The sequence below is a fragment of the Pipistrellus hanaki genome (assembly GCF_964339955.1).
Source record: "Pipistrellus hanaki genome assembly, chromosome: 2".
Taxonomy (NCBI): Eukaryota; Metazoa; Chordata; class Mammalia; order Chiroptera; family Vespertilionidae; genus Pipistrellus; species Pipistrellus hanaki.
The window spans coordinates 125,312,330-125,339,827 of record NC_140504.1 but is presented as its reverse complement, the minus strand read 5'-3'; the positions used below and the strand labels follow the sequence as shown (position 1 = coordinate 125,339,827).

At 39.3% G+C, this 27,498-nt stretch overlaps 1 protein-coding gene across 5 annotated transcripts in view; it reads left to right on the top strand.

Moving 5' to 3' along the window:
• ATXN1 (ataxin 1) overlaps nucleotides 1-27,498 on the top strand; it is a 408,748-nt gene that overhangs the window by 145,418 nt on the left and 235,832 nt on the right. For all 5 annotated transcript variants that reach the window (XM_084872720.1, XM_084872721.1, XM_084872719.1 and 2 more), the window contains one exon: nucleotides 16,064-16,191. The gene's annotated coding sequence lies outside the window, so the exon portion shown is untranslated. The remainder of the gene's footprint in view (nucleotides 1-16,063; nucleotides 16,192-27,498) is intronic.

Sequence of the window (27,498 nt, the reverse complement as noted above, 5' to 3'; positions counted from 1 at the left end):
GCCTGGGCGAATGCTCAGGCTACAGCAGAGTCATTGGCTCCTACTGAAATGTGCAGCGAGCAGTTTCAGCTCGAGATCCGTTTATAGCATAAGACACACACTGACTTCTTTCCTTTGCAGACCCTGGTTTCACATTTGCTGGTGGAGTTATATGGGGAGGGTTCGTGATGGGAAGACATATGCACAGTCCTGTTGACTCCACAGGTGGAGGGGCCTGTGTCTGCAGAAGGACAGCCTCCTCCTCTGCAGCCTGGGGTGTGGCACACCGGCCCTGGTCTCCTGAAAGGATGCATTGTGAACTGCATTCCTGTGGTAGGTTGGCCACATTAGGATCTGTGATCCTTTTTTCAGATATGTTTCTGGATGTGAAAAATAAGCAAGAAGCTATCATCAAGGATCAGAGAGGAATGCTTTGGGCATGACCTTGACCTATGGTATCTTTGTTTCCTATGAACACATTTTGATGTAAATCAAGAGGTGTTTCCTAACAACTGACCATGGTTGCCTGAGGCAGACGGATATATTTTTGAGTGTTTGAAATGTCAGACAGAAACAGACTTGTCTGTTACAATTGTTCCTTAGATTTCCTTACTCTAGACACTGACATTCTATTTTCAAATTATATCCGAATAGAATACTGACACTTTAGAATATGTTTTCCAAGGTTATCTATGACATAACATATCTCTGGCCTTGGAAATACATTTTACCATCCAAGCACCCCACCCCATATGTTTAAAGGTGAGGGTTTCTTAGTGGCACAACACAAGAATTCTATAGCAAAGAAATACTGATTGAATATTGATTAAGTATATGTGCTGTGCTAGGTGTTAATTAATGTATAATTTCGCCCAATCCCACAGCTTTTTGAATTTGTATCATCATACCCATTTCATGGTTAAGGGAATATAGACTTGGGAAATTTCTGTAAACTGTCTCAGGGCCATAAACTATTACATTTTGAGGGTCATTCGTGGGTCTCTGACTAAATAACCTACAATTTATTTTTTATTTTTTTACTGTACCGCATGGACTCATCTATTGACTTCCTTACGGAGAGTCTGTACGTTTTCCTAAAGATCATATCACCCTAAAGTTGCTTAATCTAGAGCCCCAGCATCTCTATCCCCGAGCTTACCCTTTCTCTGAGTACCATTCCTGTTTCTCTGGTCCTCGGATGTTTCTGAATGGTGAGAAAATGGTTTTGCAACTTGCGGGAGAAGGGTTTGCGTCCCTGCGGCCTCGTCTAAGCACACAGTGTTTTAAGGACAGCCTAGGAGCAGTACGGGGATCACAAGCCGCCTGTTAATATCCCCAGCTCTGCTCTAACCTAGTTCTCTTATGGCCTCAGGAAAGCCATGCCCTCTCTGTCTCTTACTACATCTGTGAAATGAAAGAGAGTAAGGGATCTCCCTAATGTCCATTCTGGTTCCCAAACTCTGCAGTTAACCTAAATCACAAAATAGGAATCCTGAACATATAAAACAGAATTTACTGTTGTCATAAAAAGGTAACTTCCATCGCTGATGAGGCGCTGCATGGTGATTGGGCATTAGTGGAAGAGGCCTGGGTAGGACTCAGACGCTCTCAGGCAGGAAAAGGAGAAAGGTTCACTGGGAAAAGGACTAACCTCAGTTCTGCCTTTAGGGGGCGCCTGGTGCCATGGCCTGAGGCCACGAGCTGCTAGAAACTGATAAGAACCAGGCTCTTCCAGTTCCCAGTGATTCTAGGCAACTTGAGCCTATCAGGCTGGGTCAACCTGAGCTGCACTCAACCTGCTCTAGAACCATTGTGTTCTGTCTGAGGTAATGTAGGCTTCATATTTGCCAGCAGCTTCGTATTTATTATCTCATAATTATTGTTATATTACGTTACATGATATTATAAGAATTCCTACTTTACAAATGCATAGCTAAGGCTCAGAGTTTGGTCACAGAGGAGTATGAACCCAGCTGTGGTTTCAGCATATTTACATCTTTATGGCAGGCCTTAAGATGAAGCAAAATAAACTTTTGAGATTTAGGGGAGTTACCTTAACCTGTCTCTCAATTCAGAATGTTGGCTGACTGATAATTGGAATTTAAAGGCAAGTAAAGCTTTTGATTTCCTCAGTTAAAAATGAAAAGGTTTAAAGCAGAGCCCTAGTTGGTTTGGCTCAGTAGATAAAGTGTCGGCCTGCAGACTGAAGGGTCCCAGGTTCGATCCTGGTCAAGAGCACATGCTCCGGTTGCAGGCTCAATACCCAGTAGGGGATGTGCAGGAGGCAGCTGATCAATGATTCTTTCTCGTCATTGATGTTTCTATTACTCTCTCCCTCTCCCTTCCTCTCTAAAATCAATAAAATATATGTAAAAAAAAAAAAAAGGTTTAAAGCACAAATATTGTTTAGGGAGCAAAATAAAGACCGAAGTATATTCATACTGAAACGATGTAATATTTCACTGTTGTTAATGTTGAGAGGGCAGGGGTGGAGAAGAATTACAGAGCAGGAACCCCTGGAGCCTTAGAGGGAGGCACCTTTGGAGGACGAAAGAGAAAGTACTCTAATATTTATGTTTTAAGAACCTTCACTTGGAAGTGCATGAGAATTTTCTGCTTGCAAAATAGATTCCACTTGCAAAATTTCTAGTTGTATTTCTCCTCTGTGTCATTGACACATTTTTAATATTAATAATCTTATTTTCAGTGTTTACATTTTGATGCGTTTGTTGTTGTTGTTGTTGTTGTTTTGTTTTGTTTTGTTTTTGACTACCTGTATAATTTCAGGAACAAACCTGGCTTTGTTATGCTTCCTTAATCTTACCTCACCTGGCCTAGATAATGTGCATTCCAAATTGTGAGTTTGCAGCAAGGCAGCTAAGCAACAGGCCTCCCAGCTGGGTCATTTTCTAAGAATTAAAGGACATGACTTCAGTTTCCAGGACTGGCTTTGGTTGGCCTGGTGAGAGCTGACATTTAGCTCATCTTAGCCTGCGCACTTGGGGGTGATTAAAGTTGCTGCCTGATTCATAACGTATAGGTGATTAAACTTGTAAAGTATTTTGAGGCCTTCTCTTTCATTCATTTTATTCAAACAAACATTTGTTGCTGAGTGAATGATGACTTTGATTTAGAAACACTATACACACATAAAATACTGGCAGCTTGTAGGTAGCAATTTTTTTTATTTGCTCTCCTAAAGGAATTTCATTACCAAGTCCTCGTGAATTTTGAACCTCAAGAAGAATAATCCTTTCCTTTGTTGAAGTTTTAAATTTAGAATAGTCAGACAATAGTGAAGCATTCTGTTCAGAGCATTCCTTTTAGGTGACCCATTTATTATACACTGCTCTTAAGAAGAGATGAATTTGATTAGCATTGAACAGTCGGTTTTTGCATAACTAATACCAAGGAGAAATGTTCAAAAGTTGTGCCTGCTCTTTAATATTATTATGTGGGCAACTTTTAATTATCTGTACTGATGGAGTATAATAACTGATGTGTACACTCTAAAATCAGTCCCTTTGGCTTTGGGGAGTATTGTACGATGCTTTTACTTACCTTTCATTGTGGTTTTGCTCAGACTAATACTAAAATGTGCTGCATTCTTTGTGCACACAGCTCATGATAGGAAGGAAGGAGGAAATGACTCAAAAGTATACCAGAAAAAGGTCAACTGGAATTTTAAAATTTCAGATAATGTTTCTAAGTAATGTCACTGCTTATTGTTACTGCTTATATTAAAAATACCTCTCTCCTTCCTATCCATTCAGGTTAAGCTTGTTTTTTTTATGGCCAACTGTTATAGAAGGAAATATTTGGAGGGTTTATCTCCTTTGGATTCTGAAAGTCTCGGCCTAAAAATATATTTCTGCACCAGCTTGGTGTAGAGCCCTTCCCCTCCTACCATTGTTAGCCCTCCCTGACTGGCCCACTCACCTGAGCAATTGGTGAGATGTGTGGTGCGAGGCTTGGCAATAGGGATGGGGAATGTCTGGTCTGCAGGCCATATAATGCCTGCCAAATCATTTGGTCTGGCCCTGCCAAGTCTTTATGGGTGAGTTAATCACCCGCTTGACCAAATAGAGCAGGCTAGTTTTTAAGTTGATAGTTTTGTATGGCCTGCAAATGATGTTATAAATATTCAAATGGCCCTTGGCAAAAAAAAAAAAAAAAAAAAAAAAAAAAAAAAATATATATATATATATATATATATATGTATGTATGTATATATGAACAAACAAACAAACAAATAAATAAATAAAAAGGTTCCCCACCCCTGCCTTGGAAGATGATGATGACTGGCTCTCCAGGATGAAATAAGGGAAGATCCCTGAGTATGGAGGTGCTGATGCAAAGAAAAGAAAACCATCTTTGGTGTGGGACAGTCCTTGGTAAGTCAGTGGGATGCTGCCCACATCCACTCATCTGGACTATGGGTCAGCGGGCTCTGAAGGCAACACTGGGCATCAGCAAGGTAGAAGCTGCGTTTAGTGTCTTTCAGCTGACTTGCCTGCCTGCCACTTGGTCACAGCTTCACTTGCTCCCCCTCCCTTGATTCTGTAGTACTGCTATTCAGATGTACCCCAACTTTTCATCTCACAGTCTTGCTAGCCAGTCAACATTACAAATAAATGTCAGCCTGCAGCAGCCGTGGGCCCTGGAGCAGAGATGACCTCACCACATTGGTGAGAAGGATTCTGTCACCAGGCTCCAGGTTCCCTTTTCTCCTACCACCCCCAGCTCCACCTTTGCCTATCTGACTGTTTCCACACCAGGAAGCCAGCCATTCTTATTGCTGTCTTCTCTTGCTCCCTGAGCATGACCCGCTCTAAAAAAAGGGAGAGAAAAGCTCCCTTGGTTATGTACCACTTGTGTCATCTGGGTTCCACATAATTTTGTATACATAATTGAACTTAGCTTAGCACCCACCTTCTGAGACAGGTATTTGTCTCATTTCACAGCTGATGAGTTTAGGAGTCAAGCCAGTAAATAACCTCCCCAAAGTTACGGAGATGGCTGATGCTAGGATTGATATTCAGCTTAGATTCAAAACCTGTTCTCTTTCCATGTGTGTGTCTATTTTCTTTTTTTATTTCTTCCTTTTTTTTTTTTTTTTTTTTTTTAAATATCTAGATAGTCTACTTCCAAGGTAACATACTTACTCTGATATTTAAAGAGAGAATCTGTAAACCAAAGGTAAGACTAATTATGGGGTTTCAGGTACCAGTGAGTTGTCGGAGGGTTGTTATCTTAAAAGCATACCATGTTGGCAACCAGCTTTTGCAAGATGTGAGGAACTACTGAACATGCATCAAAGTATCATTCTTCTTCGTGGACTTTGCTGCTTTTACCGAATTCTAGATTGCTGGAAAATGGCTTCTATTTTCAGCACAAATTAGAACCCAGATGCTTTTCTTTGCTGTCCCTGGCCAGAGGGGTGTGCTTTCCTGATTTCCTAATAAAACTTTAGCTCCTGTTAGAAGCCCAGATATTTTACCTCCAGTGGATCCGGCAGCACTACATTCGTGAATATGCTGTCTTTTCCATTGAAAATAGCTTTATGCTACTTATCAGGGGCCAGCACTGTCCTCGAACATGAGAGACATTCTTTTCAGAGAAACATTTTCCTGCATCGCTGCCATAATTGTGGCCAGCTTTCAAAGGTGCTTTCCACACAGGCCCAGCAGGGCTGAGGGGCCTGGGTGAGTGAGCACGCCAGTCCTATACCTTGGAGACAGTGGCTGCAGATGAAGTTCCTTTACAAAGCCCAGAGGAATTCTCCTCATTCCACCAGAGATGTTTATAACCTCTAATTTGCTCACCATGCCTCTTGTAGAAAGAAGTAGGAGCTCGGCTTCTGGCAGGCGGCCAGGGAGCTGAGCCTCTGTGGGCTCCTGTCCCAGATCGGTGGCGCTCCCCAGTGGGTGCTGGGAAGCCCATGTGGTAGGAGGAGGCCGGTGAGAGCAGCAGCCAGTGGTCCCTCCTCCTCCAAGCCCTGGAGGTGTGGCCAGAGCCTGCCTGACAGCTAGGCATGGGGCGGGAAGGCGGGCAGTGTGGCAGCTAAGGCTAGAGAGGAGGGGCTGATGTGTACAGCCGGTGGGTGGTCCATCCTGTTGAAACAGCTCCTTTGCAAGATCTTATAATGAATGTTTAGCATTTCCGCACTCTGTGCCCTAACCCTGGAGAGCATAGCCCTGGCTGAAGATTTGTCCTCATCCCCGTCTTTGCCTTGGGAAAGGGCTCGCTTGTGCCACTAGTATTTCCTGCAGCCTCCACCTGGTAGGAGGTCCGGACCATAGTTCCCATAGAAGTTTAAAGGAATAGAGGGAGGACTTATGAGTCCCTCTCCAAACACAATGAAGTACAGAATTCTAAAAAGATAATCTAGTTGCTGAATAAAAAGCCACACACATTTAATATTACATCAGAATACAAAGTCATTTTAGATACCAGCTTTTTGTAGTTATGGCAGATGACTACATTTTAATGCAATTGGTGTTGCAAAGGGATTTGTTAAAATAATGATTTTAATTTTGCTGATTTTGGAAAACTATTTTGTAATTTGGAAAGCTATTTTGTAACCATCATCCAAGGTTACAGACACATTCACACACACCCCTGCCCCCGTGCATCATATATATGGTCACCCAGGTACTATATATCAAAATAGGGTTGCTTTGTTACCACACTCTTAGAAACTAAACAGGATAGGAAGATCTTTCTTGACTAACAAGGAAAGTCTTGCTCCCTCAAAACTGCCTGGCTAGTTTACTGGATTGAAAAGAGAAGGTACCACCACTGAGATTAAAATAAGGTCCCTTAGCCCTGGTCGGGTGACTGAGTGGTTGGAGCGTCATACCATACACCAAAGGTTGTGGGTTCGGTTCCCAGATTCCCAGCTAGGGCATATTTCAGGTTGGGGGCTTGATCCCTGGTGGGACTCGGAATGGGTGCAGAAGCAACTGATGAATGCTTCTCTCTGACAGGGATGTTTCTCTCTTTCCCTTCCTCTCTCTGAAAATCAATCAAAACATATCTTTGGGCGAAGATTTAAAAAATAATAAAAATGATAAGGCCCCTTAGCCCTAATTAATTTAAAGAGTGTGAGAACCTAGCTCTGGCCAGGGAGCTCAGTTGATTAGAGTGCCATCTGGATATGGGAAGGTTGTGGGTTCAATCTCGCTCAGGGCACATACAAGAATAGACCATTGAATGCATAAATAATGCAACAAATCTCTCTCTCCCTTCCTCTCTCCCTCTCTTTCCCCTCTCTCTCTATGAAATCAAGGGGGTGATTCAAACAGTGTGAGAATCTAGTAAGACCTCACTGATAGACACTAAAAAATCCCAAGTGGGGCTCAATAGGCACTACAGCTCTTTATTTGCTGACTCTACACTCAGACTCTTGGCTACACATGGGGAAGAGGGGTAGAGGGGTAGAACTGGCTGATTTGGAGCTCAAACTTTGACCTGGGACTCTAGGTGAAATAGTCTCAAGCTCTGACCTTGGTCTTTTGGAGAGGGAAGAAGCCTTTCCCTCTAAGCCTAAGCCTATCAGGACCTCATTGCATAGGTTTTATGATTTGCTAGTCTAAAATAAAAGCTAGTGAGGTTTTCCTTATCTCAGTTATCTCTTCCTCTGCTTCTCTAATATTGAAAGAAATAATTCTCTTGCTTTGCTAAAGTTTTGTGTATTTTAAGTTGACACATGACTTCCTGTTTCTCGTGGGCAGTTTTGGTCCATGCACCCTAATGTATTCTAGAGCATTCTTGGATACCTTTGGTAGCCACCTTGCTTAAGAATTGAATGGTTAGGAAATGAAGCTATGTGGAGCCTTCAAATTATTTATCCTCATTCCAATCTTAGTTATTAGTTAATGTCTGATTTGAAGGTGGAAAAATTAAGTATATCTTAGGAATTAGTTCATTTGTTTAGTGAGGACCAAGGTATAAACTTACCATTTGTGTGAGAGAGAGATAAGACATTTATATCTTTATGGATATTCGTGACTTGAGCCTACACAATAAAAATAAAACTTGTAGGTCAATTAGATCACCTCCTGATTTTAAAACAATTTAACAGTTTAGGAAATGATTGGGTGCAGTAATGTAGGAGTGTAGATTGGCATAGCCATTTCAGAAAACAATTCAGCAGTATTATACAAGAGTGAATATTCACATAATCTGTGACCCAACCCATCCATTCTTAGGCAGCACTCCTGAGAAACTTTGCTTATTTGTATTATTTCTAATGGAAACAACTTTGTTTCTAATAGAAAAAAACAAAAAAAAGGTAAAAAAGAAAAAATTAAATCCATCAGTAGAAGAATAGTGACAAATTCACACAAGGGAATACTATACAGCAGAGAAAATGAGTTAACTACTGCTACTTGCAGCAACATATTAAATCTTAGATGCACCATTGTGTGAAAACAAACACAGTCATAGAAGACAATGTACAGTATAATGAAAATGGTTCATAAATTCCAAAATCAAGCAAAATTATATACTAACGGAATAATACATTCAAAATTTAGGATTTTGGTTTCCTCTGGTGAAGAGGAGAGGGAGTGTGGGAAAGTAGCACATAGGGAGATGCAGCAATACCTGTAATATATTAAATAGGATGGCCAGTTTATGGGTGTTCATTTTATTGTTATGCTTCATAGATCATATATATTATATACAGTATATTCCGGCGTATAAGACGACTTTTGAAACGAAAAAAAGTCAACCGAAAATTGGGGGCAAAAGACCAAAATTGCACAAAAATTATCTGCAGATCTTGACAGCAAAATAAGTCTTTTCTTTGAAGTGAGGGGTAGTCTTATACAGCGAATATAGGCCTAAACCTATGTTTTAACTTTAAAATTAGGGGGTCATTATATACGCCGGAAATTACAGTATGTTGTATGCATCCTTTTTTATGTTTCAAATTTTGCATAATACAAATGTTTTTTGGTTTTAATTTTTTTCCAGTTTTATTGTGATATAAGTGTCAACAACACTGTGCAAGTTTAGGATATACAGCATAATGATTTGACTTACATATGTCATGAAATGATTACCATAGTAAGTTTAGTTAACATCCATCATCTCCTGGAGATGCATAAAAAGAAAAAAGGAAGAAAAACATATTTTTCTTGTAATGAGAACTCTTAGGATTTAAACTCTTAGCAACTTCCATATATACCAGAGAGCAGTGTTTACCATAGTATTGTCATGCTGTACACTACCTTCTAAAGACACAAATATTGTAAGGTGATAATGTAAGCCAGAATTTTCCCTTGTTGCTCCCACATTCTCCCTATTTCATGTCATAGTCCCATTTCATAGTCCCCCATATCTTGACATCACACAGGAGTGGTCAGAAGGTGTGGTCTGACAGGAAGTCCCTGGGGTCCTTCGGGTGGCTGAGGATACAGGGTGAGGCAGACAGTTGCTAAATGGAATGAGAGTGAAGACACAGGAGCCCTCTGTATCCCTCTTCCCCTTGAATGCCTAGAAAACCACGGGGCCTGGAGGAAAGAGAACCCTGGGGGGAAAAAAAAAAAAGGCTTGGTGACCACTTGGAAAATCCACGTTTATTGTCCCAACAGTGACTAATGGTTTCGAACTGGATAGGCTACGATGCGAAACTTGTTTCGCTGCCCAGTGTTCTTTTCTGGCCTTCCGAGTGAGGTAGGATTTGGCATATGGATGGTGATGTAATATGCTACTCAGCCAGGCAAGTTGTCACAGGCTGAAGGTTTGGTTTTGGAAAATGAAAAGCGGATACGTGAGAAAGCGGCCCATGTGGGAATGAGAATTCCAATAAAAGGGGGAGATGCTGTCTGGCGCTGGGGTGTGTTTCTCCTCCGAGTGCTGAGGTTCTCTGCCGCGGAGGTTCGGCACTGAAGTGCTGGCCAGTGCCGGGGAGGCGGGCGCACCGCTCCTGGGACTCTGCAGCTTTGTCTGAGGCAGCCGGATAAAATAATTCGTGATGTGCTGGTGCTGTGGGGGCAGAGGCTTGGTCTCCATTTCCACTAAATAGGTGTGTGGAATCAATACCTAACTGAATGTTTGTCGTGGGAACACCCCGAGGCCTCTGTGTAGCTGGTATTTTTCAAATTAGTTCCCAGACAGGAAAATGTGCAGCATGTCTCTTCTCTGAAATAGTTTCACTGTCTTTTAGGTGAGGCTGATGCATCTGGAAGTGAAAATGCTAAGAGTTTCATTTCACTAAAAATGGATTTTTTTTTTAACTTTAACCTTTAACTTTAGATTATAATTAGTAGCGTTTTCAGACTTAAGAGCATCAAAGTGTATATATTCATTGACACGTTGAACCAGTATTCAGTGAGAATGTTTATGTGAAAAGAACTGTGTAGGTTGTTATAAAAAAAAAAAAATGCAGAGACTGGTCAGTACTCTCAGGAGCTCAGAATCTAAAGAGGGAAACAGATCATTGCACAGCAGGACAAAGGCTATGTATGTGGGAGCATGTTACAGAGGAAATGACATCCCAGCATTTGAACTGCATCTTAAAGGGTTTCAGATATAGGAATCAGCATAAATAAAGAGGAATTTTGCCTTATATTAGTAAGGTTTCACCAGATTTTTTTCCCTACAAGCATATGATAATGAGATCAATAGCAAAATCAGATCAAAATTACCTAAATAAATTAAGACTTTTTGGGCTAAATTTGTCCTACCTTTGCGTCTTAATTACATTGCAGAGAACAATACATTTGCAATAAACTGGTTAATGGTTGTGGCCAATGAATAAAATGGCAATTCAGTTTAAAAGTACTGTAACATTCTAGTGGTAAAACAATTAGAAGTTAAGAATTTAGCATTTTTATAATATTTTCCCTCTGTAGCTCTAATACTTCTCAGAAAAATGGTTAAGTTCCAATTAGAAATCTGACTTGCTTTGGGTTTTATCACTTATCAGAGAGATAAAGATGAATTATTAATAGGGATCTCAAATACAATAATGATAGTACTTTATATTTTAGTAGCACAGAGTATATGAAATACCTTTGTAGTCATTATTGAAATTTGGCCAGTATGTCAAAAAAAAGGGCATCATGGGACTGATAAGTTTCTTTGTAGAATAAATTACTACCAGTTCATTCTGCTCACCTGTGCATTGGTAGCATTTGTAAACAATTCATTCTGACACTATTTTAAAAAATATTGTTGCAGAATTGTCTTGCCTCTTTTCCCCTCTTTGCATAAGTCTATTACATTAAATTTCAACAAATTTAAATCAGAATAGCACTTAAGAGATAATGTGTTTGCTCTTAAATCATACACTTTCTGGCATATTAATTAGGCTAAAAGATAATATTTATTTATACTAGTAGAAGTTATATTACTCTGTCCAGTAATTTAAAAAAATGTATATCTATCTTGTTTTATTAGCAAAAGAAGTAATTTGCAATAAACATTCCTGATTCTTTAAGCTAAATATTTATGGCATTTGAATGATAATATTTGGTGTTTCTATCATTTAGATTTTATATATAATTTCTGAACAGCAATCCATCTTCTGTGTCGATGCTCTGTGCCTTTATACATACACTAGAGGCCCGATGCACAAAATTCTTGCAAGAGTACGCCTTCACAGCCTCGGGCAGCTGCCTGGATCCCTCCCTCACAGCCATGGTGGTTTGAAGCCCCAGCTTAGTCCAGAAGGAAGTTTAGGGGGACGTTTGCTCTAAATAGCATATCACAGTTTTATTATTACAGATTGTAGTGAGTGAGACTCACCTTTATCCTTGGTTTGCTGAGTGCCTCTTTAGCCATTTTTACGGCTTTACAGAGGTGCTAATGCTAATTAATGTTTTACTGGTAGTAGGAAGAGGAATTGTCAAATAAAACCGTTAAATTTGAAGCATGAATTATAAATTCAACATGGTTGTCCTAACGGTAATATTGACAGTGATGTTATACAGTTACTATTTCTAGGTGCTTCTAGAGTACTGGGCTCTGTGCTAAACATTTTACTGGTATAATATTTAATTTTTCCAACTATTCTCTGAGGTAGGTGTTATCCCCATTTTACAGATTAGTTTATAACTGTTATGCATCATACCATTTAATAATTAAATATACTATATTGATATATTTTAAATAGTCAACTGTGGAGCTTTGTGCATATGAAAATGTATACTTTCATTCAACAAATATTTATTTGTTGATTATTTATGTTCTAGGCCAGTGGTTGGCAAACTGCGGTTCTTGAGCCACATGCAGCTCTCGAGTTGGGGTTTGCCTCTCTGTTAACTAATGAGTTTGCCGACCACTGACCTAGACTCTCGATTCCAATAATTACAGGCTGTTGTTGTTCCTTGTGATTAACCACCTATCCAGTGGTCGGCAAACTCATTAGTCAACAGAGCCGCAGTTTGCCAACCACTGTTCTAGGCTGATGTGCTAACTCTGAGGTCAGTGTGATGAGCCAATCAATACCCTCCTTTGCCTTGAAGAGACTTAGGAAGCATTAGGAGAGATGGACTTGCTTAAAGCACAAGTACAGGAAAATATGATAATTGGTTTTCTAGCAGAGATTGTTGTAGAAAAGAGGGCCTCATCTTCCCAGAGGCAGTTGAGAAGTCTTCACAGAAGAGCAGCCCTCACTGAGACTGGAAGAGTTAGTGTGAGTTTGAAGAGGTGCTATGCAGCAGGAGCAGAACAGACCAGAGTGTGGAGATGAGGGGAGCCAGGCAGGGTTGCTCAGGGAGCTACAGGGCTTCCAAGGTGCAGAGGGTCAAGTGAAGCTGAAGGAGCGGCATCGCTGGCTGGGGTCAGGCCCAGGAGCCTTGCATGCTGTTCAGAGGAATGCACACCTTATCCTCTGTGTTGAAAAGCCATCAGCAGATTAATACAACAAACACTAATTACGATAAGGGTGGTTCTTCCATCTCTCTCCCCCTCATTTATTCACTCAGCAGATTTTTATTGAGTGCCGATAATGTGCTAAGCATTGTGTTGACTATTGAGGTTAAAAGGGTGGACAAGAGCACACGTGTTCTGCTTTTGTAGAGTTTACTAATTAGTGGCAGAAACAAGCATCAGTCAATGGATCTATCAAAAAATGTAAAACCTCAAAAGTGGCCAGTATAACACAGGAAAATGTTTCTGTAGAAGTATCAAGAAGATAGTGACCTGGCTAAGGAGGTCAGGAAAGGCTCCCTGAGAACGGGACTGAGCTGAGAGCAGAAGGAGAAAATGATACAAGGTCATTTGATGAAGAAGGTGGATTATTTGGGAAGAGGTCTCAGCAGGGAGGACTAGGGAGAACAAGGTGCTTTTAAAGGCTTAAAAGTAAGGTAGAACACCTTGAGTGCAGGCTGGAAAAGAGCATGAAGGCTGGCTTGCACTGGGAGGACTAGGGAGAACAAGATGCTTTTAAAGGCTTAAAAGTAAGGTAGAACACCTTGAGTGCAGGCTGGAAAAGAGCATGAAGGCTGGCTTGCACTGGGCCTGGGGGCTAGGGTAGGAATCTGAGCTCAATGGAAGACTATGCAAATCAAAGGGCGTCCCATGCTCAAAAGCACAGAGGCATAATCAGAACAGTGTACACACATACCTACATATATATGCAGGTATACAAAAGGGAAATCCATATGTGACCCATTAATAACTTTGATGTACTCATATCTATTTTGTGTTGCAGTGATTCTAAGATCTGTATATAGTATGAAGAATTCTAAATAGGTAAACAAGTATATTTTTTTCACCATAGATATATTGTGTACAGAAATTCCTCTCTTCATTTAAGTATCTTAAATAAAGGATTTCCATATGGCTCTTGATTTTAACTGCCTTCTTCCTAATAAAATTTAGCCAGTTAGGCAGGACTGGTTTTTCTTTAGTGTATTGGCACCCAGATTTGGGATTAGTTGTACTTTTAATTTACTAAAATAACTATAAACCTACCCTTCATTGTAATATGAACATGTTGATTTCAGTATGGCTTGGGAATTAAAATCAAAGGATAGTCACATCCCAAAAGAGCAATGCTAAGACTTGGGCATATAAACTCTGAGGTAAATAAGATGATGTTGATTTGATGTTTAACTTTTTTTTTTTGTAATAGTAAGTACAGGAGTGTTGATAGTAAGATCAGTTTTGGAGAGATGTGTATAGTGCTGGAATCTGGAATTACGAGCATGGCCTCAGTGAATAATATTGGCTCAGCAATGGGGCCTAGGAAACCAAAGTCCTGAGCATCAAGTGCAGCGATGACTGCTTTTTGGTTAATATTGGGTCGGCAACTAAGTAATTGCGGATTTTTAAAAAAATCAAAGACAATTTTTTCATAGAACTAAATAACTTTATTCTGTAATGTATTGCCCATTTTGATCAATGACCTTTTGCCATCTTTCAGGCAGCATCATAATCCCACGTTTAAAAAACTTCTGGTTTTTATTAGCAAAAAACTGAATCAGGTACGATTTGACATCATCATCATTATTGAAATTTTTACCATTCAAGGAGTTTTGTAAAGATCGAAACAAAAAGTAATCAGATGGTGCAAGGTCAGGACTATATGGTGGATGTGGCAAAACATCCCAACCAAGCTCCATTAATTTTTGCCGAGTGACCAAAGATGTGTGTGGCCTTGCATTGTCATGATGGAATACAACACCTTTTCGATTTGTCAATTCGGGCCTCTTTTCTTCAACTGCATTGTTTAATTTCGTTAGTTGTTCAATGTAGACATCAGAATTGATCGTTCGGTTGGGTGGTAAGAGTTCAAAGTAGACAATTCCTTTGTAATCCCACCAAACTGATAACAAAACCTTCTTTTGATGAATATCAGCTTTTGATGTTGTTTGAGTTGGTTCACCTGGCCTGCTCCACGATCTTTTCCGCTTGATATTGTTGTAAACAACCCATTTTTCATCGCCAGTTATCAGTCGTTTTAAAAATGGATCATTTTCATTACGTTTCTTTAGCAAATTGCAGCTACTAATGCGTTGCGTTAACTGTGATTCTTTCAGTTCGTGAGGAACCCATGTATCGAGTTTTTGAACATAGCTAAGTTGTTTTAAGTGATTTTCAATGCATGTATGTGATACATGAAGCTTCTCTGCAATCTCACGTGTTGTACTGTGACAGTCTGAATTGATTATTGCTTTGATTAGGGCGTCATCAACTTCAACTGGACGACCAGAGCGTTTTTCATCTTTGAGTGAAAAATCACCAGAACGAAATTTGGCAAACCAATTTTGACACTGCCGTTCTTTTAAGGCTTCGTCACCATAAACAGCACATAACTTTTTATGAGCTTGCGATGCGTTTTCCCTTTGCGGAAATAAAAAAGCAAAATATGACGAAAATGTTCCTTTTGATTTTCCATTTTTCAACGAACGCCAAATGAAAACTACAAAACAGATCAAAAAACTTTTTTTACTGATTAACAGCTGAATAGCCAACTATCAAATAACAAAATGTGTTTTACATTTGTACTACGTCTGCAAACCTAAAAATTCAACTGAAGCCATATATGTGTGAAACCCGCAATTACTTAGTTGCCGACCCAATAATAGTGTGATGGGGTGGGGGTGATGGGTGTGAAGTATTAACAAAGTGCCAAGAACAAAGTTAGTGCTCAATAAATGTTAGTGATGACCTTGAATGTCGGTGATACCATGCTGGACCTGAGTCACCTACAGTTTTGAAAGTGAAAGTCAAGCTATTATGGTAAATACATGTATTGAGTTTGTTTAACTTTGGGATTAATAAGAATCATAGAGAACATCAAATTCAGTGATGTTCCTGAAATTTTCTGGAGGAGAACTATTTTTTATTTCTCTGAAGTTTGGGAATCATTAGTCAGGGAAGGAGGGGAAGAAACAGGTTTAATTTGTTGGTGATGCCCCTAAGGTCAAAGGATAGGATGGGAAGCTTGTCATCCCAGGAGAGGGGAGGGAGGGAGTGTGTGTGTGTGAGAGAGAGAGAAAGAGAGAGAGAGAGAGAGAGAGAGGTTATGTACGTGTGTTTCTTTTTTCTTTGACCAGTTAATGTGAATGAAGGTCACAGCAAGCTGCCTTACTCAGTGGGAATATTGTTTTTGTACTTACAGGTCTAGGCATTTTACACTGAGTTTTCTACTGCCACCCTTTCTACTCAAGCAAAATCCATGTGAAAAGATCTGCTGGGAAGGAGCCAACTACTTACGTTTCTCCATTGTGATGAAAGCACATGGTACAGGTAAATATCTCCAAAATCTTTACCTAAAAATAATGATCATTTAATTATGAAGTCCCCAAAATAGTGGGATATATATATCTCCATTCTTCTGTGCATACATAGACACACACACAAACACACCAACATACAACATAAACATAATCTCTAGATTCACATATTCTCCATCTCTTTATTCTTTATCTCTTTTATGGGAAAGAAAATAACTTCTGTGTATGTTGAAATCACTGATTAAGGTGGATGCCAAGACATTGATAAGAAATGGATTATTTGGATGATGGTGTTTATAAATTTAGCTAGAGAAACTACCATCAGATGGTAGTAGGGACCAGTATAATATATTCTAACACCTTTTATTTAACATTTTTATTCCTCTTAATTAAGGAAATAATGAACATATTTTCATAGCAACATATTTATCTGCAACAATATTTTAATAACTATATAGCATACCATTGAATTTATATCCTACAATACATTTAATTGATCCTCTGTAGTTGGACATTTACGGTAATTTGCTTCTATTTTTTTTTTTTTCTCTTATGTTACCAAGAATGCTCTGATAGCTTTACTAGAGGCCTGCTGCACAAATTTGTGCATGGGTGGGGTCCCTCTGGGTGGCCTTCAGGGATTGGGCCAAATCCCAAAATCCACTGGCACCTGCTGCTCCTACCTGCTGCTCTGCTCATCCTGGCCCCACTGTGCCTGCCTCGGGCTTGTGCCCAATCAGTCCCGATTGGGAGAGACTTGTGCTGCAGCACTCACCAGCCATGAGCCCTGCATCTGGCGCCCTCCCAAGGGGTGTGGCCTGTGGGATCAGGCTGAAACCAGCTCTCCAACATTTCCTGAGGGATCCAGGATTGAGAGAGGGCACAGGCCAGGCTGAGGCCAGCCAGGGAGGGACCATGAGAGGGCTCCAGGGCGTGTCTGGCCCATCAGTAAAAAGCTAACCTACTGGTCAGAGCCTCTTCCCCCTGGTGGTCAGTGCATGTCATAGCAGGTGGTTAACCAGTTGACTTTGCCCCCTGGTAGTCAATGCACATCATAGTGAGTGGTTGAGCATATCATTAGCATATTACACTTTGATTGGTTGTTCAATTGTTCTGCTGCTGTTCTATTTACATATTACCCATATATTAGATAAGGTGTTAATTGTCAGTATTCATGGTGTTCCTTAAGATAATTCCTTAGCAGTAACTTGCTGAATTTAAGAGTTTTTCAGTTTTAAAACTTTTGCTACTTGCTGCTAAATTCCTTTCCAATAAAGTCAGATCAGTTTCTACTTCCAGAAGCAGTTTATGGCTATGCCATACAATTTTATCATTACTAAAAATTTTGAAAAAAAAAAAGTCATTGTCAATTGATTATGAGACATGGGATCCCCATGGTTTTCAGGGGATGGCATTTATTAATAAATCATACTGTTTTTAAGAACCTTCCTGCTGTAAACAGTGGCATGTGTACATTACCAGTTTTTGACATTTGAGAAATAATACTAAATCAAGAAGGTATGGAAGGGTCCTAGGGAATTTTAAGTTTTCTCCTTTTATAGCCAAGTATTTTTAGATGACCACGAGATTGATGGAGAGCGATACTTTTTCACTTGAAAACATAGTTTTTCTTTCTATAACAAGAATAAAAAGGAATTTCATAAACAGCCTATATTAAACATAGATCTTAAGTTGTATGCTCATTAGTTAAAATGTATGTGGGTGTCTTTATACATATACATATGTGCATATATCTCTATATGTACATATGTGTACACACATACACACACACATACACACACACACACACACACACACACATATCTGTCCAACGCCGGAAGCATGATTAGATATAACGGTGGCAGCACCGAATTGAGCAGAGGCTGTGGACCACAGTGGGAAGGTGCCAGGCTCCAGACTTTGTGGGCTCAAATTCTAACACTGCTCTTTTTTTGAAATGTGATGCCCAGCATGTTAACTTTCCATCTCGATGTCTAAGTTTATCAAATTTAGATAACAATAGTACCCATTTCATAGGGTATGGCAAATATATGTGAAATATTGACAATCATTAAAAATCCTATTCCGAAAGAATACCTAATGATATGAGAAAAGGGTCATGGCAGAAGCTACCAAACAAAAACAAAGTACTATGACCCTGACTGTAGTATAATCTCAGTTAAAAAAGTATTTTTTAGTATCTTTCCGACTGCCTTCAATTTTTATAAATGGAGTAATCCCAGTTCTGGATAAATGGCCTGACCAAAGGTGGCAAGTCAGAGACCCAGTGGTCACAGAGGTGTCCTGCCATCTGGCCAGTGGGCTTCTGGTTACAGCCCTTGGATGCTAGCAGAACCTCATGCACAACCCCAGCTGCCTTGCTGCTAAGGTGCGGCCAGCACCTGGGCATAGGCAAGCTTTGGGCCTCTTTGAGCTATGCCTGCAGAGTCTAACTATCCAGCTTCATATGTGAGCTGTTCTACAAGTCTCATCGTTTTTTCTTTTTAATTTTTTTAATTTAAATTTTTTATTGTTTAAAGAATTACATAAGTCTCCTTTCCTCTCCCCCTCATTGACCTTTCCCTGGCTATTCCCACCCCAGCACACGCCCTCACCCCTCTCCTATCCTTGTCCATGGGTTATGTTGATATGCATGCATGCACTCCTTTGGTTGATCTCTTACCCCACCCCCATTCTCAGAGGTTGGATGGTCTGTTAGATGCTTCTACATCTCTGAATCTATTTTTGTTCATTAGTTAATGTTGCTCTTTATATTTTACAAATGAGTGAGATTATGTGATATTTATCTTTTCCCAACTGTCTTATTTCGCTTGGCATTATGCTCTCCAGGTCCTCCTTCCATGCTGTTGCAAATGGTAAGAGTTTCTTCTTTTTTACCGCAGTGTAGTATTCCATTGTGTAGATATAAAAAGGAACCCTTGTGCGCTGCTGGTGGGAATGCAGACTGGTGCAGCCACTGTGGAAAACAGTATTGAGTTTCCTTAAAAAATAAAAAATGGAACTCCCATTTGACCCAGTGATCCTACTTCTAGGAATACATCCCAAGAAACTAGAAATACCAATCAGAAAGGATATATACCCCCTGTGTTCATAGGAATAATAAGATTTGGAAACAGCCCAAGTGCCCATCAGCAAATGAGTGGATTAAAAAACTGTGGTAGGCTCACCCTCCTCCTCCATAACTACATGAGCTTCCTTTCACTAAATACATGAAAGAGAAAATAGAATGGGAGGCCCCCACCCTTAGGAAATATGCTTTATCCTACAAAAAGGGGAAAAACTGTGGCAAAAGTCCCTCGACCTTTAGTGCATCATAAGCTTGGAAAGTGGAAGGAATGAGGGTCAAAGAATTACTTGGTGTTAAGAAGACAAAAAATAGTAGATGACTTGTCTGGCTTCAGCTAAAGTTGTTCACTAGACACTCTGGGACTTGTGTGTGAATTGTCAGTGTGTGTGTGTGTCGATGCTGCATTGTTTTGGCCCACATGTTTGTTTGAGCAGCTTTGTATTTTTCAGTAAAAGAGGAACATCTGAACTCCTTATTAGGACAGTTTAGCTTAAGAATTCCTCTTTAACAGGTCATACATTTTTTCCTCCAAATGATGATGAGGATGAATAAGCAAATAAAACTTGCATTTGTCCAATATATATGTTGTTTCAACAAAGTTAATAATTTTGTAAAGGGAGGGACAGCAACAAATGTAGCAGCAAATATAGGTCAGAAAAGGAGTTCATGATGTTCTGCCAAGCTCCCGCGAGGTGCCTCGTGAGTGTAGGTAGACAGCGCAATGTTGCAGGAGTGAGAATGGCAATTGCACTACCATATGGAACATTTGGTATTTGGAAAGCACTTAGATTCCTCCTCAACTACAGAATCAATAGGGATTCAAACAGAGTGGAAGAAGTGGCTCTCTCGCTGTGAATCGCTGCTGGTGTGCAGAAATGCGGACGTGTTGACTAGCAAGGCCTTATCAGGACGAAGTCCTCCAGAAAGACTGAAGAGGGGAGATATTTCAGCATATTTCAGTGGGCTGTGGCCTTGGGCCTGTGGTCCAGCAGTGTTCGGTGGTCTCCATCACCAAACCACTTGTTGCAATGATGTAGGAAATCTCTCTGCAAGATCTATAAGATCACGCCACATCAGTTTTGAAAACTCAATACATGAGTCCTATAGGGTCTTCAGGATGCCTAAACACTTTGCCAGTATAGTGGGGAAGGAAGCTTTTGAGTTGTAAGAACCTGAGACAGTGTCTTTATTTATTTTATATATATTTTACTGATTTTTTTTTTTTTTTTTTTACAGAGAGGAAGGGAGAGGTATAGTTAGAAACATCGATGAGAGAGAAACATTGATCAGCTGCTTCCTGCACCTCTCCCCACCCTCTCCATTGGCGATGTGCCCACATCAAGGCACATGCCCTTGACCAGAATCGAACCTGGGACCCTTCAGTCAGCAGCCATCGCTCTCTCCACTGAGTCAAACTGGTTTTGGCTGAGACAGTGTCTTTAAATGCTAATCTGATTCAGTCAGTCATCATTTATTTATTAGGCAAATACCCCTTTTGAGAGCTTCTACATACTGGCACAATTCTAAACATAGGAGACATTTAATGGGACAAGACGGACATGAGGCCTGTCCTGATGGAGCTTCCATTTCTAAGGTAGATGGATTTGACAGCATCATGGCCTGGTGTGAGGAACAGGGTTGCTGAGCAGAACCATCCTAAAAGGAGGGGAAAGTGCATCTGAAATGAGAAGCTGGAGACACCAAGGGGAAAGACCTGTGAATCTGGAAGGCGAAAGGCAGAAAAGCCAGAGACTAGCCAGGGCCTGGCAGTGAGGTTGTGACTATTGACAGTGGAACGATGTAGGGAAATAATGGTGAGGCAAGAAGACAACTATAAATCTTTTCTTGAATGCACAATTGTCAGAGCCAGTAAAAATTATATAGTTATTGATCTCTCAGTGTAAGTCATCTAAGGAAGCTATTGACAGTCCATATTTTAAGAAATTGTGACATGAATATGTTGTACTTTGTGACTACCTAAACATGTTAGAGTGCTTGTCTCATGATAATATGGTGCTACTTTCTTTCTCAACCCCCACCCACAGGAAGAATTGGGGTGGTGGCCCCACCAGAGTGCATTGATTTTAGTCCTACTTTGACTCACTACATCCCATTTCTTTTTATTTTAATATATTTTATTAATTTTTTACGGAGAGAAAGAGAGAGGGATAGAGAGTTAGAAACATCGATGAGAGAGAAACATAAACCAGCTGCCTCCTGCACAGCCCTTACTGGGTATGTCCCCGCAACCAAGGTACATGCCCTTGACCAAAATTGAACCTGGGACCCTTGAGTCACAGGCCAATGCTCTATCCACTGAGCCAAACCCGTCAGGGCTGTGTCCCATTTTTTACCCCGTCTGCCATTGTTCCCGTTAAAGAGTTAGGTAATTGTGTAATTAATTCTGCCTCCTGTGTACAAACATGGGTAACATTATTTAGTTAACTTTAAACAGTTTTAAATTCCAGATCAAAATAGTCTGCCTAGTCGTCACCTCTTGGCCTCTTTAGGATTTGGTGCCTTTCACTCAGCTTGTTAGTAGGATTGCTCTTTTTTCTGTCCTGTACCCATCTGGGTGCTTTTAGGGGTTTCTTAAATAATAAACTCATTCCGAGGTTTCTTTTATTTTCTTCAGCCTTCAACATGGGTTTGGTAAAGGCTACATTTTTGGCTTTGGATTTATAATCATTTCCTTGTTCTCTATTTGTCCCTCCCTGCTCACCTGCTCTCTCTTGGGATTTAACCCTCTGCTATATGCTTTTCCCCAACCCCACCCACCCAACCACACACACACTTTGCATTCTGGGATCGGCAATGTACATTTCCATGGTAAAGAAAACCCTATTGATACTCATTAAATATTTAAAATAGAGATGTCCTCAAATACTACCTTTCAGCCCAAACATGTTCTTTCCTTTCCCACTCCAGTACCTTCAATCTGAAGGTAGCCTCTATAGTTCTTAGCCAGTTTGGAGAAAAGTGTCCTTTTGAGGCACTTCGTGATGTTTTCCATGGCAGAATGAAAAAGGCAGAGACAAAGACTCAAGAGCACATAGCATGTTAGATGTAGGCATAGCTTTTCAAATCTATGCTGGTGTATATTCGTTTCTAAAGTGATTTGCCAGACTTCTGCATAAAGCATTTTGTTCTTTGAAAGTCTTGATAAATCTCATGATTTACCGTGTCAGTGCGTAAACTTTCACATACTTACTTTACCTTTCCTGAAATAAGGGAGAACCTTTTGTCCTCTGCATGAGTAAAATACATGAGAAGATGTATACCGAAGCCTCCCACGTGTCTTTCTTCGGGACGCTCCTGCAGGATGCCGCAGCCTCCCTCTCCCCTGATGCAGGAAGGCTGCTCCTGGGGTTGGCGCACTGCGCCATTCAAAGCGTGAGCAACCACTTGGAGTGGAAATATTAAAGTGTCAGTATTCTGCGGCACTTTTCAAACGACTGTTTTTTTCTGAGAGTTTATGAAGTGAGATGGAGCATTTAAATATGCTTCCTGAATTCTAGAATGTTAGGTGTTATAGCTTTTGATGTTGCACTAATTAGAGGTGGAGGGAAACATGAAGAGCATTTAGTTTCTTCTCCATCCCCATCCTGACTCAAGACCCCCCTAATGTATCATTAGCGCCTTTCATCTCACCGGTGTTCAAATAGTGAATCACTGGTTCATTCATTACTGAAAGAACCATCATGATTATAAGATCTAAATCATATACAGAACTTTTGGGGAGTAATATAGTCTTTTATTTGAGTTAAAGAGAAACAACAGGCTCATGCCCCTATATGCCAAGAAGGAGCATCTCTTTGGACAAAGTGAGAAACATAACACTGGTATTTAAGTTTTCACTAAATGCTTTAGTAAAATTTGGGAAGATAATTTCTATGACCTGGCTACTCTGTTCCTCCTATTTTCTCTTCAGAAATACTGTTTGTTCTCCATCCCTCTTTTTTCTTTTTCTTTTTCCTTTATAGCGAGAATAACAGTTACCTGTGAAGATTATATGCATATATCCCTTTAGAACATTGTTTGGCCTGACACATTGTTAATGCTTGATAAGTATTTGCTGCTGCCACTACATCTCTGTTTTTTGTTTGTTTGTTTTTTCTTATTTTAAATTTTATTGGGGTGACATTAATAAACATGAATATATATAGGTTACATGTGTGGATTACTAATTTATAAAATCTGTATATAGGATCATGTGCCCACTACCCAAATTCAAATCTTCTCCGGTCACCTCATATTAGGACCCCTCTTTTCCCCCACCCTTCTCCCTCTGACAACCACCACACTGATGTTGTGTTCATGAGTTTCAGATTTATATTCCACATATGAGTTAAATCATATTGTTCTTAGCTTTCTCTGTTTGACTTAGTTCACCTCGCATAATGTTCTCAAGGCCCATCCATGTTGTTGTAAATGACTCTATTTCATTCCTTCTTAGGGCCATGTAGTACTCCACTGTGTATATGTACCACATCTTCTTTATCCAGTCCTCTATCGCAGGACAATTTGGCTGTTTCCAACTCTTGGCCACTGTGAGTATAGGGGTGCATATATCTTTGCCTATAAATTATTTCGAGTTTTTCCGGGTATATAACCAGGAGTAGACTATTTTTAATTTTTTGAGGAATCACCAGACTTCTTTCCATAGTTGTTGTACCAGTCTGCGTTCTCACCAAGCAGTGAATGAGGATTTCTTTTTTGCCACATCCTTGCCAGCACTTGTCATTTGTTGACTTGATGATAGCCATTCTGAGAGGTGTGAGATGGCATCTCATTGTCATTTTGATTTACATCTCTCAGATAATTAGTGACTTTGAGCATGTTTTCATATGTCTCTTGTCCTCTTTCAAAAAATATATATTTAGGTCCATTGTCCCTTTTTTAAAATTAAGTTGTTTATCTTCTTTTTGTTAAGTTGTATGAATTCCCTGTAAATGTTGGAGATTAAACCCTTATTGGTGATAACATTGGCAAATACGTTCTCCCATGCAGTGGGCTTTCTTGTTTTGTTGATGGTTTCCTTTGTTGTACAGAAGCTTTTTATTTTGATGTAGTCCCATTTGTTTATTTTAATTTCCATTGCCCTAGGAGCTGTATCAGTGAAGATATTGCTTTGGCATATGTCTGAGGTTTTGCTGCCTGTGGATTCCTCTGATATTTGTATTGTTTCCCATCTCATGTTTATGTCCTTTATCCATTTTGAGTTTAAATTTTGTATGGTATAAATTGGTGGTCTATTTTCATTTTTTGCATGTATCTGTTCAATTTTCCCAACACTATTTATTGAAGAAACTGTCTTGACTCCATTGAATGTTCTTGCCTCCTTTGTCAAATATTAATTGAGCATAGTGGTTTGGGTTGATTTCTGGGTTCTCTATTCTATTCCATTGGTCTATATGTCTGTTTTGTGCCAATACCAGGCTGTTTTAAGAACAGTGGCTTTGTAATACAGCTTGAAATCTGGTATTGAGATACCACCTACTTTGTTCTTTCTCAGGATTGCTGCAGCTATTCAGCCTCTTTTTTATTTCAGATGAATTTTTGGAAAGTTTGGTCTAGTTCTGTAAAATATGTAAAATAAACAATTTTAATGGGGATTGCATTGAATCTATAGATTGCTTTGGGTAGTATGGACATTTTAATGATGTTGATTCTACCAATCCATGGACACGGTATGTTCTTCCATCTGCTTATGTCTTTCCTCTATCTCTTTTTTCAGTATTCTATATTTTTCTGAGTATAGGTCTTTTATCTCCATAGTTAAATGTATTCCTAGGTATCTTAATTTTTATGTGTGTGTGTGTGTGTGTGTGCAGTGGTAAATGGGATTATTTTTTAAAATCTCTCTTTCTATAAGTTCACTATTGGTCTATAAAAATGCCATAGATTCCTTGGCCTTAAATTTGTATCCTGCTACATTGTCAAATTCATTTATTAAGTCTAATAATTTTTTGATGGAGTCTTTAGGGTTTTTCTATGTACAGTATCATCTCATCTGCAAATAATGACAGTTTTGTGTCTTCTCTTCTCATTTGGCTACCTTTTATTTCTTCTTCTTGTCTAATTGCTATGGCTAGCACTTCCAGTACTATGTCAAACAGGATTTGTAAAAGTGGACATTCCTCTCTCCTTCCTGTTCTTAAGTGAAATGGTTTTAGTTTTTGCTCATTCATTACGATGTTGGCTGTGGGTTTGTCATCTAAAGCTTTATTATGTTGAAATATTATTCCTCTATTCCCATTTTGCTGAGGGTTTTTATCAAGAAAGTGTGTTGGATTTTGACAAATGCTTTTTCTGCATCAGTTGATATGACTATGTGATTTTTATCTCAGTTTGTTTATGTGATGTATCATGTTTATTGATTTGCAGATATTGTATCATCCTTGCATTCCCAGGATAAATCCTACTTGGTCATGGTGTATGATCTTTCTGATGTAATGCTGGATCTGATTTTCTAGAATTTTGTTAAGGATTTTTGCATCTATGTTCATGAGGAATATTGGCCTGTAAATCTCTTTCATTGTGTTGTCTTTATCTGGTTTTGGGATTAGAGTAATGCTAATACCTCTTGAATTTTTTTGGAATAGTATGAGGAGGATAAGTTTTAGTTCTTTGAATGTTTGATAAAATTCCCCTGTGAAGTCATCTGGCCCCAGGCTTTTGTTTGCTGGAAGCTTTTTGATGACTGCTTCAATTTCCTCGATAGGTATTGGCCTAATGAGATTTTTAGATTCTTCCTGATTGAGTTTTGGAAGATTGTATTTTTCTAGGAATATGTCCTTTTCCTCTAGGTTGTCTAGTTTGTTAGAATAGAGTTGTTCACAGTATTTTTTTTTTTAACAATCCTTTGTATTTCTGTGGGGCCTGTTCTTATTTCACCTCTTTCATTTCTCATTTTGTTTATTTGGGTCCTCTGCTTCTTGGTGAGCCTGGCTAGAGGTTCATCAATCTTGCTTATCCTTTCAAAACAACAACTCTTGCTTTCATTGATCTTTTGTATTATTTTTTTTGATCTCTATATCATTTATTTCTGCTCTGATCTTTATTATCTCCTTCCTTCTGCTCACTATGGGCTTTTCTTGTTGCTCTCTTCCTAATCCTTTAAGTTGTAGAGTTAGGTAATTTATTACCATTTTTTCTTATTTTTTGAGGTAGACCTGTAGAGCTATAAACTTCCCTCTCATGACTACTTTCACCATATCCCATAGATTTTGGATTGTTGTGTTTTCATTGTCATTCATTTCTAGGATGTTTTTAATTTCTTCTTTGATCTCTTTGGTAACCAAATCATTGTTTAATAGCATGCTATTCAGCTTCCAAGTGCTTGAAAGCTGAATTTTTTAAATTTTGAAATTTATTTCTAATATTATGCCATTGTGGTCTGAGAAGATGCTTAATATGATTTCAATTCCCTTGAATTTGGGAAGACTTTGTCTGTGACCCAATATGTGGTCTATCTTTGAAAATATCCCATGTGCATTTGGAGAAGAACATATATTCCACGGCGTTGGGGTGAAATGTTCTTAAGATGTCAATTCAGTCCATATGATATAGTGAGTCATTTAGTATTGCTGTTTCTTTGTTGATTTTTTGTTTAGAGGGTTTATCCAGTGATATCAGTGGGGTATTAAAGTTCCCTACTATGATTGTATTGTTGTCGATCTCTCCCTTTATATCTTCCAGGATTTTTTTTAATGTATTTGGGTGCTCCTGCATTGGGAGCATATTTGTTTACCTGGGTTATATCCTCTTGTTTTATCGATTCCTTTAGTATTATGAAGTGGTCTTTCTTATATCTTGTTATGGCCTTCACTTTGAGGTCTATTTTGTGAGATATAAATATTGCTACCCCAGTTTTTTTTATTTGTTTTGTTTTGTTTTTTTCCATTTGCCTGAAAGATATTTTCCACCTCTTCACTTTCAGTGTGTGTGAGTCCCTTGTTCTGAGGTGGATCTCTTCTAGGCAGCATATATATGTGTCATGTGTTTTTGTCCATTAAGCCATGTCTTTTGATTGGAGCTTGTAGTCCATTTGCATTTAAAGTTATTATTGATAGGTACTTGTTTATAGCCATTTTTATTTTTTGTGCCTTCTTACCTTTTTATTTCTTCTTCTTACAGCAGTTCCTTTAGCATTTTTTGCATTGCTGGCTTGGTAATGATAAACTCCCTTAACCTTTTTTTTTGGTCTGTGAAGCTCCTTATTTCCCCTTC